Consider the following 15,132-nt stretch of genomic DNA (forward strand, 5'->3'; position numbering starts at 1 on the left):
CTAACCTCATATATAATATAATGTAAAATATAGAAATCCAAGAAAACGAAATTGTCTACCCAAGGACATACATTGTCCTTGGTCTACCGTATAACTTCCGCTTATCCAGTCGTATATTTTCATTACTTCCTTCCAACTTTCATCGCGTTTTACATTTCTCCTTGATTTCTTCCAAATACTAGTACGCAAAACCATTTTCACTTGTTCAACGTACACGTTGGGAAGAAGACAAACGAGGAACATTTATTGTCAGATCACAAGCGCTTTCCTAATACGTTTCGTCCCTCTCGAGGTAGAGAATTACAGCCATAGTTGGCCCTTTTGCCCCAAGCGAGTGCCGATAGCTCCGAGCACATCTGATAGCAATCTGGGGCGAATGAACGCCAAGCCTCCAAACTTGGCAAGGCCCCGGCTTGGTCCGTGCCGCCCGCCTGCGAGAGGCCCTGTGAAGGGGGGCAGGCATTCTTCATATACCAGAAGCGGCTGAGAACTTCTCACGTTACAAACACGTCTAATGGGTATTGTTTTAGAAGGCTGGAGATACAGAAGAAGGTAACTCTACACCGCTTGCTGAGTAGTGTTAGACATGCTCTTATTGTCGCTGTGAGTGACAGGGTGTCCGGACACGACAATGCCCGTCCTGTTCTCTATTGATGACAAAAGACGCGTGGACCAATCAGCGGCGCAGCCCGACCATTCCCAGTCTTTGTAAATACAAAACACACATCCCGTTTCATTAGCCCGCGTCCAGTCCAGCCGAGTCGGTGCGTACCGTACGGTGCATGTGTGCGTGAGTGTGTCGTGCTTACTCGGTGTCTGTTCAACTTGAGGAAGACATGGCAAACGCGGTGGAGAACGTTAATCCGAACGTGAACCAGGGAGTGGATATGGGAGCGGGGACTCCCGGGGTCCAGACGAGCCAGACTATCAACGGGGGCGACACCGCCTCGACCCTGACGTTTTCTCCCGAGCAAGTCGCCTGCGTCTGCGAGGCTCTGCAGCAAGGAGGGGACATCGAGAGATTAGCGCGATTTCTCTGGTCCCTGCCGCCCAACGAGTTGCTGAGAGGCAGCGAGAGCGTGCTGAAGGCTCGGGCCATCGTGGCTTTCCACGGGGCAGTTTTAAAGAACTCTACGCCATTCTGGAGAGCCACAACTTCGACACGTCCAACCACCAAATGCTGCAAGACATGTGGTACAAGGCTCACTACATCGAAGCACAGAAAATCCGCGGCCGTCCGCTCGGAGCTGTGGACAAGTACAGGCTGAGGAGAAAATTCCCGCTCCCTCGGACCATCTGGGACGGCGAGGAGACGGTCTACTGCTTCAAGGAGAAGGCAAGACAAGCCCTGAAGGAGATGTACAACAACAACCGGTACCCGACTCCGGACGAGAAGCGAAACTTAGCCAAGAAGACGGGCCTCACGCTCACACAAGTCAGCAACTGGTTCAAGAACAGACGACAGAGAGACAGGACTCCGTCCTTACACAAGGGGTAAGTCATATTGGTTAGGAGCCGAGTTTTTCCACATGTTGTTATCGCAGGCGCTGATTGAGCACAGCCATGCCGACATGACAGACCCAAACCAAAACAAACCACGCCAGTTTATTGCTCACTCTCCTTCCTCAATTAACTCGAGCAGATTTGCTTTACAATGGGGCCATATCCTGTTATACGGTGTTTTGTTGTCTACCCGTCGGTAGTCCCGTCCCCCTCCATTCACGCTTACCTAAATATTTGGAAGGGGGACCTTTTACAACAAGTCAAGAAACTGTGAATGGTTGTGCCGGGGGGATTTGAGCCACATACCGACGTCTCGCGTCAGTGGCAAGACCTACCCCCGTGTCTACCCAGCCCTCCGGTGTGAGTTATAATTATCCTCGAGAGCCACTCCAAGCACAACACAAGAGTGTGTGTGTACACGTCAGTCCAACATGCTTTCTCCCTGACTGAACCCGTATGTATGTACCCACACACCCCAAATCATTGACTCCCCAACACTACATTATCTTTTGTCACAGACGACCCAAAGTTTACATTTACGAATTCTACGAACTCTCCCCGCGCTGACCTGGATACACATCCAGGACAACTACAGCTCCTAGAAAAGTCAACCCCAGATTCCCACACACACACATTGGGGTGTGAACTCCCACTAGGATAAGTCCCTCCCGGTGTATATTCTGTTGTTTATACACCTGCGAGTACGCTTAGGCACTAAGGTCTGTAGGCAAACGCAACAGAGGCTCATTAGATTGGAATTAGTCCAGCCATGCTCTGAGGAAATATGTTCTAGGAGTCCGGGTGATCACGACATGTTGTTTCTGTTTTCACTACATGGCTCTGTGTAGTAGATTGGAAGGCTAAGAGAAATGTGGCGCTGACAAGTGTTGACTGTAGAACGGATTTCACCAACATGAGGTCGGGCCTAAACTCAAAGTTGTCTGTCAAAATTGGCGCTCCAGTTGTCGGCGAAGCCTTGGTTTATGACGGTTATATTTCTGGTGTAACGCCTCTACGTTTATAGTGGCTCCACCAGCTCACGTGCTTGACATTTTTTGTTTGTATACTTTTTTTCCAGACGACAAGGAACGTCCGTGTCAAAATGGCGGCCACTGGTTACAGATCGGCCTAACCTAAACCTGTCACTGACTGTCTCCCCGTAAGCCCCTCTCTATCCATGTGCCCCGTAAGGTCACTCACTCTCCGAACCTGTCAAATTTTGTGTTTGCTCGATTTATTTTTTATGTTTTTGTCGCCTCCCCTGCTGGCTTAATTATATTTTGACACCTCGATCAAATCAAAGTGTTAAAAGTAAACGTCTCCCGGGGCGGTGCATTCCAACCCCCGGCCCAGGTCTTCAATAGACGGGGTTTTCATGTCTCCGCTCCGTTGATGATATTTACGTTTCGGAGTTTATGTTCTAGTACACTCTTGACCCTAACGATTGTAGAATTTGGAAGAATTTTAGGGGCTAACCCACGAGAGTTTATTTTTACAGTGACTGTACCCAACGTACTAGAGGCTCCAGAACTCAGCCTTTCATAACGCAGACGTTACTCCACAAGTATTCCTGTAGTCTGCTCTTCTACGCATTCATTTTATCAATATTCAAATACTCGGCCAACCTTTCCCGAAGCGAACACCATGCATAATAACAACACGTTTTACAGGCCCGTGTAATGATTTATGGTTGATTGAGAAGTTGAAGTAGACAATAGTCCACTTTACCGTCCAATGGATTTTACACGCATGTGTTGCTCATTTGAAGCGATGACGATTTATTTCTTTATGGCTTGCTCTCTGTGGGTACTCAAGTGTTCCAGTCAGTTTAATTTTGTCCATCCTCACGTCTTGTAGTAAGGAAAGACATGTTGTACGGAGAACTTAGAGAAGATAGACAAAACAAAATTATTCTGAACGATTCTCTTTGCACTTGACTAACTGACGACTACAAGACGTCACGAAAAACAGTGATGAAGCTAGAAAAGACTTGAACCTGTAACGTTATATGTACTCGCGGTCTTTCCAATGTCGCAGAAACTACTGCTTCGAAGATTTGTTTGTTAAATCTGTCTTGGAAAGGTCAACTCGTCGTATTTGTTCAGAAGGCAACTGGAGACGCAGGGGTCCAAAGTTTCTACTACAAGACCACATTGCACGGACCCGTCCTGTTACGATAACAGTTGACTTTGGCAGTGGGTTGGGATGGGGAGGGGGGGGGTGTGGTTGGTAAGAAGAAACAGTTATAACTGTCTGATTCTTTTGTTTGGAAGCATTTCCTTTTAACTGTGTGCCAAACACGCGGTTCAGTCGTATGGTTTCCTGTACCTGTACTATTCAAGGAAGAGGAACATGTAATAATTCTGGTCGTCCTGATTATATCTTTTTAAGTATCCACATATATACGAACTGTATCAGACGCATACAAATCAAAATATGTTGTAATGTGTTGCGGTGATTGTGATTGTAGATTGGAGACATTTTGAATTTTTTTTCTTGCTAGACAAAACAGTGCCTGTATAATCTAAAGCCAAGCCTTGTGTTTTCTTCGAAAAAGGCTGTAAAATTAATAAGAAGGAAAAAAGGAAAGATTGTAACTTAAGATTCACTTGAACGACGACAACCTAGCTTGTCTTTTCTAGTGACGAAGACAGACAGCTATTTTTCAGTGTTGTGTTCATCACATGTTGATTTTCCGATTCCACATTCTTATTTTGTCGTTGGGTAGCAACAAAACGGAACCCAAAACAGCTCGTTGTTTAGGGAAAACAAGGGCATATCTTCACGACAAACAACAACTGGGTGACGCTTCTTCTTATGTAACTATCTCAAGCCCCTGTCACACACTCCCGAACGCTAGCCGATCGCCCCCCAACCATGGTGTAGGTCGGAGCAAGGTGGGCTAGTGTTCGGCGACGTGGATAGGCTACTTTCGGCCGCGCCAGCCGAAATGTTTGAGAGGTTCGGCCACGGCTAGCTGGTGTTCGGTTGGCCTGTAAGTTAGCAGAAACACCAGCCAACCATTCGGGAGTAAGCCAGTGGTGTTCAGGGTGTGTTGGGAGGTCGAATTTGACTCAAATTTAACTCAAATTCGTTTCGATTCGTATAGCAAGATAGCTGACCAGACTTCTCCCGACCTTGCTAGGCTGGTGTATCGGGGGTAATGTCGGGGAGGGTTTTAAACGGACAGGGGCCTCAGAGGCAATATTTTCTCGCAGGTCAAATTCAAAGATAAACACAGAGATACAGGACGCGTCATGTACTGGCCAAGCCCAAGGGACGTTGGTTTCTGTCTACGTCGATTGGTTTTCTTTCAGTCCACTGTTAATTGCTTTCGTCAGAGAGATACTAGTATCTAATCGGTAGATTCTGGTGGAGCAACTGTCAACGTCATAATTCTTTTTGAGTATTTGTGGATGGATTTTTTTTTAATTTTCTGCATGGGGGTAGCTGTTGTGAAAATGTAGTTCAAGGTCAAAAATGGCCCACCTGGCTTTTTCCAATTGTATTGCAGCGGAGTTTTATGCATTTGTACTTATGCAGGATAACTCGAAAATTTGTCAATGGATCTTAATGATATTTGGTAGGTGAGCAACGGTTATGGAAACAAAGTTCAAGTTCGAATATGGTTATCCTATCATGTTCCTTCGTTTCTACAGAGAGGTGTGTATTTTCGGGCTTTTGTGTGTGCGGACAACATAACTCGAGAAAATGCGTATGGTTGTTAATGATATTAAGCGGTTAGGTAGGGACAGGAAAGACGCAGGTCAAATTCTATAATGGGCCTCCTAGCGGCTGTTTTAGGTATTGCAGCGGAGTTTGAGGCAAATTTTCCTGAAGTGTTAGGTTCATGATATTTAAGAAGTCGAAAGCTGTTAAAGCTGGGAGTATGTGGTGTAATTTTTGGCCTCCTAGCAGCTTCGTTGGAACTGCAGTGGGCATTTTTGTTTCAAAGTTTGATTTCAAATAACTGGAGCACAGGTGGATGGTTTTCCATTGTTTTTGGTAGGTACGTGCCTTATGTGAAGATAAACATAAATGAGATGCATATATGCACATATTTTTCCTTTTTTCTATTTTGTTTTGTTTTGTAATTGGGATACTGTCAGCAATTCGTAGTATAAAATAGAATGTGTTTCTATCCTTTTTTGGGCATGGATAGATGAAGAGTTCAACAATAAGATTTCTGATATTTTGGCGTGATAAAAATTGCAGGAAAAAACATGTATTACATTTCCATATGTTGAGTCAACATGGGTGTATCTGTAGACTTTGGATCTATGCCCAATTCTTGTAGATATATCGGAATATCAGATGTATACGAGTACCTTCACACAAAGAAGTTGTGTATAAAACACGAGTCTTTCATCAGGAAGGGGGCAATAAGGGGGTTTCAAGTTCATTCCGAAATAAGTTGCGATGGCATGGTTATATACGTATATATATATATATGTGTGTGTGTATATAGGTTGATTTACGCTTTGAAGTCTTTCTTTGACATACATAGTTGGACAATCGTTCAAAATCTGCAAGCTAAGTTTGGAGTTTACTAAACACAACAAAAAAACTCCAAATTACGGATATGTTATTCAGGGAGATGGCGACAAACAAATAAACAAACAAATCGTTACGATAAAGATGTAACTGTTGGTATTATTTTTCACACAGGGACGACAGACACAGTGGACTGGACAGCGGTGACGAAGACTTGAAGGGTCATCTGAACGGCGACCTCTCACACGACCTGTCCCAACTGACCGCACGAGTGGACAAGATGGACAGCAGCATAGCGACCACGCCGGTGCATGCGCAGCAGCAGCAGGCGCAACTCCAGCACCATCACAGCGCGCATGCGCACCACATGGTGGGCTTGGACTTCCCCGGTGACGTCGAGACCAAGTCGTGCGTTCCGACGCCTCACGAACTTCTGGGATCGTGCTCGGCCGTGGAAACATCCGTACTCTGCACGCCAGTCAGCACGATCGTCAAAGGCGAGCCTAGTCAGTAAAAAAGAAACAAACAAAACAAGATCAAATCTCTCCATTCCTAAGACTTTCACTCTCCAAAAATATACTTCATACACTCCATATTTTCTTTTCATAACTTTCGATTTGACATCATGTCACTAGTCATTCCGAATGTTTTGTTTGATTCTTTTTCTATACCTTGGCAGCATTCCTTCCCCGGCTGTCTAGTATCTTCTTTTCTTCCCCAAACATTGTACATACCATGTGGTTAGGGCGTGTTTTATCCCTTATGAAGTGGTGCCAAATGCTTCTTCATGTAAGAGATGTAAAATGTTGTGCGTGTGCACGTGTTGTTTTGAGACCAGCAATGCGCATGTGTAGTAGATCCAAAATGGATGCTTTCAATTCAGAACCCCCCTTTACATATATAGCAGTTTTGCTTTGTATATTCTATATGTAATAGGAAAACTTGATATTATATGTGCAGTCTTAAACGTAACGTATTTTTGTTGGATGATATTACGGAACCACGATGTCTCCCTAGATATATACTTTCTATGAAGGTTGTTTCCAACACTAGGGGGAAAAAGTTGTCTTTTTTGTAACACAGGGTTTCGTCTCACTGTTGTTTTTGTGGAGTTAGAACACACACGAAGAGTTTTGACACCCGTACTCGAACTTTTTCCGTTATTTTGCCGTTCCTTGCCGTGTTTGACATGTAATTATCTTCAGTTTTCCGACAACATCAAACTTTGGCCCCTTGTGGAAAAAAATAGGCCATCAGCCAAGGGCAAACATCGTCGCCTTATATGGAAGTCTCCTAGACCTGTCATGTCGAATGTAGTCGAAAATTCGTCGCCGCGCATACATCTTTGTGACAACCCCTTACGAATCGTGTTCAAGTATGCTCTTAGTATTTCCTTGTTCAGATTTGCCGAACTGTTATTATTGATGTAATATTTGTATACCAAAGAATCGTGAAGTAAAACTTCATTCTGCAGAAGCTAGTGATTTTGTGTGTCGCAAATATCTACGCACTTTCTTTTCACACACTGACGTGGGGCAGGTGGGGAGGGGGGCATTCAAGACCCGACCATTTCCCCCATATGTTCAAGTGCTATCACCAAAAGCGGAACTAAACGCACATGATAAATGCTGTATGTCCCATAACTGGAACTAGACAAGCCTCCTGCTGGTCGTTTAGCAGCAATAAACTATCCCATTGTTATACAACAAGCCCGGTTTGTGTTGATGGTCCCCCCGAGAATTCCAAACAGATTTAGAAAACCCCCGAGTCCCGCGATGTACGGCCGTAGCGATTTCATGCCGTAGAAAGCACTTGCAGCTTTCACTACTTTTTTTGTTCTTATTCATAACCCGGAGATTTTAAGGCTTCATTTCTACCATATTATATACATTTGGGGCCCAAACTCCCGCATGATAATCACCAAAAGAAAAGACTTGGCTCCGTTTTTTTTTGCCGATTTTATGTCGTTCGTAGCAGTGCCTCGAAAAGGAAATAGCCTACATAAAAGGCTTTTTTTTGCTGTTGTTGATACAAATAAATAAACCAATAAATAAGATAAATATAAAAGAGTTCCGTTATGTTTTGGTCCCTGGCTATGCCTGTCATATACATATGACCTGTACTTAGCCAGTGTCTTCCAATGTATTGAGATGCCAAAAAGTAACACACAAGAGGGTTTGTTACAAAATATGCTTTTTGGAGCATCTCGTTGTGAACTGGGTGTATGTAGGCTGGGAGGTTGAAACGTCCTTAGAACGTTCTTGGTGGAGGCAACTCTTGTCCATGTTGAGACCTCTAGCCTCTACCAGGCTTGAGGGCGCGGCTGGAAATAGTAGAAATTGGCCAAGTAGAGAGATAACACGCCGAGGGAGTTTAGCCATCCAGTTTACAGTTTGCCGGCCCTTTGGCGTGTTATCTCTCTACTTGGCCAATTTCTACTATTTCCAGCCGCGCCCTCAAGCCTGGTAGAGGCTAGAGACCTCGCAGAGCGCCCACGAAAAGCACACATCGAGGATTAGGAGCTGTGAAGCTCTCTCGTCATGGGGGTAAACGTCAATGTGGTTTTGTGCCACCCCGGGAGTAACAGACTACCACTGTTAAAGGTTGTTTTTGGTACGGCTTATGGACTGAAGGGGGTTCAACATGCATATCGGATGAGGTAATGCTGTTGCTATTCACGTGTATGATGACTCTCACTTCCCGACCCCCTTTGGGATCTCTAACCTTAACCTTGGGCTTCAGGTCTTCTATAGACGGGTCCTTTTCGTGACATCGCCACCCTACAGTTTTCCTTCCAACAATGCACCGCAAACGGGCTAACTACAGTTCCCTGAGAGTTGTAAAAGGAGGACGGCTACAAATCGATAGAGGCGGCTGGGTTGACGGAGAGACTTTAGATAAGGAAAGTCTCGCACACAATGGGTCTATGTAACCTTACACTTCCATCCACCGCTGCCTCTAACACGCGCGAGGGGAGAAAAATCTGCCATTTGAGAAGCTAATTGATCCGGGGTGCTGACACCCATTTCACGGGATTTATGATAGATCGGATTATAATCTACGCTCCGGCTCCCGTCTTTAGAAACCCTACTCGCTACCGAGACACCAGGGGGAACCTAGGGGAAATAAACCCAGCGGAAAACACGTTCACACTTATTGATTTGTCAAGAGTAAGTCATTGAGATGTAAATGTATATTGTACTTCCCTCTGTATACAATGACATAACAATACGACCATTAGTGGGGAATGGCAATGGCAAAGCAGACGGGACCGGGGTTCTTGTATGCATACACGAGTGTATTAGTAAATGGAGACGCGGAGAATATAACAGGGCAACTTGTGTCAGTGCACCTGTGATTGGAAAGATATTAGAGTCTTTTTTCTTGTACATGTACTAGGTCCCCGCCAGCCATTAGCCTCCACCAGACTCTTTTGCAGGCTGAATGAATAGTAGAAATAGGCCTAAAAAGAATGTAGCTGGCCAGGGGTGTTGGCCGACCAGAGAGGATCCAGTTTGTCTGCATAAAAGAATGCAACTGGGCCCTCTATGGCCTACCAACTCCCCTGGCCAGCTACATTCTTTTTAGGCCAATTTCTACTACTCTCCAAGCAGAGGTTGTGGGGGAATGATCGTTACATTTTTATATATGGCCGGGTTTTTTTGCACGGTGGTCTAAAACGGCCTCAAAAATCCCCACTCGTAGCTAATTAATATTTATGAAAATAAGATGTCCATCACACTTGTCACCATTGGCAACTGTCCATGATTGGTTGACACTTTTGTGGGCCGGCTCTAGGAATGTTTACCTTGCTGCATGCCCCCTGCGAATTTCTCCCGCCAACTGTTCTATTCATATGCGCACTTCTCCTGATCCACAATTGTTCTAATTTCACACATTCTAACAATACATAGCGTGGGTACAAGCTATGATCATTTTCTGGCCTGGTACATACAAACACAGAACAACAGTTTCTAACTCTCTGTATAATTCAGTTGCGATCAAAACGTAAAATTACTCAGATAGCGGTGGCCACTAGGTTACCCTTGACCGGCCAAGATCGGGCAAGAATTCGAAGAACGCCGATAAGCCAAAATCCTCGATGAGACATAACGTTTTAGACCATTTTTTTACCTCCATGGTTAGACTACATGTTACTAAAAAGGCCTTATACCCTTTTCTGCAAAATATAAAATAAACACTGACTCGTACTTTAAAGTGATCTTGTTGTTTGCAAATATACAAAGAAACAAACGTTACATTAGGAGGAGTGCTATTTTGTAACACTGCCGACGTCGATCTTTCCACTCTGCGTTGTTGTTTTGATTTTGTCAGCGCCATCTTGGTTTCCCTATTTCCCAGTGTTTCTTGAACGCAACACGTTTAGATCTTATTATTTTAGACATCCCCGCGAGTTAACACTTCTTCTGTAGTTATCTCTTTATTTCCTCTGGACGTTGTTTCCGAGATCGGCAACACTTCGGCAGAACCAAGGACAAGACATGAGACGTTTCGGCTAGAATAATGCCGCAACAAGTTACTACACAATCTCAAGTTGGCTTACACCACTGCTTGTATTTACAACAATATACTAGTACATGGACTGTATTTAGCCACGTACATTGTATTTATGTACAATAAAGGTCTAGAATGAATTTCTAAACAATTATTTGTAGTATGAGCAAGGACATTATACGTAATGTCCTTGGTATGAGCATTTATGTAACTTCAAGGGGTGAGAGTAGGCATAAAGCCCAAGCCGCGTCTTTATCTCGGAAACTGTAAACAGGTTGACGAAGGAGGTTGAATATTTTTATTTCTAAACCTTCTTGCCTTGGCTGGACAGAACAAAAACTGGGAAAAATGTGTACCTCGTTCGCAGATTTGAAAATCCCGGGCAATTATCACGCTTGGGGAGCTCAGCGAATACAATGGCCGCTTGGGCAACGAATTTGAATATGTTTGTTTTTTGAACAAAAGGGCGCTAAAAATGCCCTCTCTTCTCCTCATTATAACTCCAAAACATTTCAACATTCCCATGTGGAAAATGTACATTTCATATTTTGAGAAATATCTGAAGTTTGTCAAAATAGAATTTGATCAAACCAACACGACCGGAAAGGTTACAACGCCGCCGCCATTTTGTCTTTTGGAAATTCGCGTACGTTCTCGCCGAAAGGGAATATGGGAGAAAATGTACCAAAAATTTTGAAAAATAAGTTAAAATCTTCTAGACAGCCAAAACCTGAGAACGTAGCGAAATTTCCAAAGGCAGATCTTTAGATAATACCTTTAGGTGTTGTTTTACGCACAAATTTAAAAAATGAGTTTTGAAGGTAAAAGGTCAACGACCGAAAATGACATTTGCACATGGGCCGGGCGTTGGCGCAGTGAAGCTCCGTGTTAGCTTGTCACTTCTTTATCTTTATCCAGTTTCATAACCAACATATCGATTTTGTAGGTTCCTATTTTAGTTTTTCTGTAGGATTGCCCGGTCGTGAGTTTTTTTGTGAAATATTCGGGCCCGCTGCTGGGTGTTATGGAGACATGCCTGCCAGACACTTAGTGGGCGGGGCCTATTCACATAGCAACGGGGATTTTTGCATAGTGACCAGACCATCGTGTTGTCCGGACCTTCTCTGGCTAATGGATACTGCCTGGCCAATTTGATACTGTCTTTTTGCCACCGAGAGGGATCTGCTTGGAGATTAAATTTCTACTATTTCTTCAGCCTGCAAAAGAGCCTGGTGGAGGCTACCTGGCCACAGTGAAGGCCCAATGGTGCCTTTGAGTAGAAACACGACTCCAAACAACCTCTCTCAGAAATAGCATGTCAGAGGTCTGAACCAAAGCTTTTTTCTTTCATGATTTGAAGTAGAAAGTGTGCGCCATCTGTCAGAGCGATAGGGATGGAAAGTACCGTGACCGTGCGCGTGTGGTGATTATGACAAATTCACCAATTATGCGGTGAAGCAAAATGGACGCATACACCGGAACGTATCACTCTTTTGCTCTAGGGATGGGGGGGGGGGGGTGAAAATTCTTTATAATTGGAAGACGAAATTCATTTCATCTCTAACTGTCCATTTTATGACGACATCAGAAAACAATTATTTAGCACTGAGTCGAAAATGCTCCCTTACTTCCCCACCATTCCCTACCACAAAAAAATTTACTACTAAAACCAAAGAACCCACATATTGTAGAAGAAGTGAGTAAATTCGTCTTCCATTGCCTAAAAAGAAGAAGTCAAACCCAGTAAAACTAGTACCATGTATGTTGTAGAATATAGTATAATGCTAGACGTAGATATAGTCTCACATACCACTGTATTTTCTTTCTTATGTTGTTTGTAACTGCAATCAACCCTCGGGCAAGTATTTGCAATAAACTTTCTATAATACAAAATGTATTGGGATTCAAACTTCAAACTTTCCAATGTGTTTTCAAATTACACGAAATCTTGTCTTGCAATGGTGCTTCTACGAATGTGCCGAAGGCTTTGTAAGATGTCTTTCATCGCAGGGGCTTGGAAAGATTTCCTTCCTTAGTAGTTGACCTTGAGTCAGAGCGGTGAAGGAGATAATGGCGGACAGACAGGCGTTGTTGAAACTAACATGCTTCGACTGACTCCGCCATGTTAGAAGAAGAAGAAGAACTTTATTAATTGCACGACAATTGTACATGGTACAATGTATGGCAAACTACATAAAGAGAGTAACAAATAATAAAACGTGTTGAACAAGACCTTATGTCGAATAAAACCTAACAAATCTATATCATAATTATTCAAATAATAAGGGATAGCACAAGTTTTTGATAAAGTGTTACAATCGAGTGGGGGTGGGCTAATCACAAGTTTCGGTATTTTTTCTAATAACAAAGCATTCCTTTATATATCTACCTATTTTTGCATTGTGGGGACCGTTACATGTAAAGATATATCCAAATCTGTCTCTAACATCGAGACTCTTGAAATCTGTTGTACTTGATTCGAGAAATGTAAATAGTTTGTTACGTATAACATCATATTTGGTACATTCCATACCAAAATGAATTCGAAATTCATTGCTTTGGACAAAATGGACAGAACCTTTGGTCAGGGGCTATATTGTAATATCTACCTGTTTCAATATTCAATTTATGGCTACTGATTCTTATTGTTGTTGGTAGAGACATCCAAGAAAAAAATGTCTGACTCTTCATAATGACTAATTCTTTTCAATGCACTTTCCCGGTTGCACAAATCCTTTGCAGGCGACTTGCGTCTGAAATTTGGAGCAAAATATCTTAGAATGTTTTTGAACGATCGACTGTAGCGTTTCTTTTTCTCGGAACTTGATAAGTGACATTTTTCTTTGTTGTTGTTGCTTTTTAATGTGAAAAATCTAGAAATATTAGTTGAGTCAGAATGCATCACAAATATGTTTTATAGACGAAATCAATTTTTCCATTAGACATTGCCAGCCTGCCTGGTCAACTACGATTATTTTCTGCAGGTGTGTGTGTGTGTGTGTGGGGGGGGGGGGGTCTGTGATGGATTTTGCTAGCCTGGTAGGGTTCTAATTCTAGGCAAGGTGCCTGGATTGAATAGCGTTAAAGTAACATACAGTAGCCATGTAAATATACCTCGAGCAAGCCCAACTAAAACAGAACACACGACTCGAACTTACACAGCGTAGACAAGTAGTAGTAGACGGGTGTAAATCTTTGCAGACAGATTTCGAGGAAAATATTTCTCAGAAAAATTGTTTTCCTTCTCACCTGTTCGTTTCATTCATTTCATTCATTCTTTATTTCAGGTAAAAACCCATGCATATAACACATGTACAGTACATCATTAAAATAATACAAAAACTATACAGACATACAAATAAAACAGGAAGAAACCTAGAAGCATAATAAATTGTAGGTCTTCCGAAAGAATGAATTCCTGTAAAAGGCATCGGAACTTATTAAGCGACTGATTGTTGCGTTGTTGGAGGAAAATAACCTTTTTAGAATAGAATAACAAATTCTCCTCCTCCTGGTTTCAAATGTGTCAATATAGTGACAGACAAACATTTCACTCGCACTACATCGCCGAGGTAAATTCATAATAATTCTAAAACAATTGTTTCAAACCGCCATGAATTTACCTACTAAAAACTCAGCGGTACAGTGGTTCTGACTCTGGTAAAACCCTGTACCAAAATCTTGACTTCTGCAAAGCTCTTGTTAATTAGAAGGCGGTTTAGAAGAGTCGGCTGGGATGTAAACCAGGCTTGCTACCGTAGCGGCAACCTGTGGGTCAGATTAGGACGCAGAGCAGGAAGCCAAGTTCAACACAGGTCTATTTACGGGGTGGGACCCCTGGCTGAAAGGTAATTACGGCGGAGGTGTGTGGCTTTTGTCCCGTAAAGTAGTCCCAGACGTCCGCTCCTCCCGTTGAGTGACAGCCCGACAGGACGGTAGCCAGCGCGCGGGGTTGAACAGAACGCGGACACGGTCCCCTGCAAGTTCCATATGGGCCCCGTGTTTGCCTTCTCTTGCCAGTGCAAAGTGTACACAGGAGTCGCACTCACTCCTAATGGGTTGTGGACCCAGCAAACATCGATCAAGCCCGTCTCAGGGCCCGGCAGACAGCCTGACAACACGGATTCTACGTCCGCAAAGCTGCGAAATATCGTCTAAAGCTTCATCGAAACTCCGGATTTTCGCTACGCAACGCTCGAAAAAAATTTTTCGAGCGTTGCGTAGCGAAAATCCGGATGGTACCCAGGCTACAGAAACTCGACCGAATAAAATATCTGCTATCCAAGACTTGCTAGCCCCTTTAGAACTATGGATTAGAGCTCGTCTGAATTTGGAGGGTTTGTACGAATTGGCTATGGTGTTTCATCAGTTGCATTGCAAGAATATTGCCTTGGAAATTAGGAAATAACAATGAATAAAAGATAAAGGGAAGTAGAATGAAAGTGGTACGTTTATATCGATGCAGAAAGTTTTTTAATAGCAATTATTTCACTTAAAATTCAAACACAGAAAATGAGGCCTTGCAAAATAAGTTGTCGTACAGATTATTGTTATTGTAATTTTTAATAATTTCCCCAGAACTGACGAAGGATTACAAATATAGACTAGTGCGAACCGATC

At 43.3% G+C, this 15,132-nt stretch overlaps 1 pseudogene across 1 annotated transcript; it reads left to right on the forward strand.

The window, feature by feature from the left end:
* The first annotated feature begins 495 nt into the window (after positions 1-495).
* On the forward strand, positions 496-7,470 carry LOC109465848 (annotated as a pseudogene). Its single transcript, XR_002139992.1, has 2 exons — positions 496-1,494; positions 6,172-7,470. The product of XR_002139992.1 is annotated as a homeobox protein six1a-like (transcript).
* The last annotated feature ends 7,662 nt before the right edge of the window (positions 7,471-15,132 follow it).

This window comes from Branchiostoma belcheri, unplaced genomic scaffold (genome assembly GCF_001625305.1).
Source record: "Branchiostoma belcheri isolate BF01 breed outbred unplaced genomic scaffold, Haploidv18h27 scaffold159, whole genome shotgun sequence".
Taxonomy (NCBI): domain Eukaryota; kingdom Metazoa; phylum Chordata; class Leptocardii; order Amphioxiformes; family Branchiostomatidae; genus Branchiostoma; species Branchiostoma belcheri.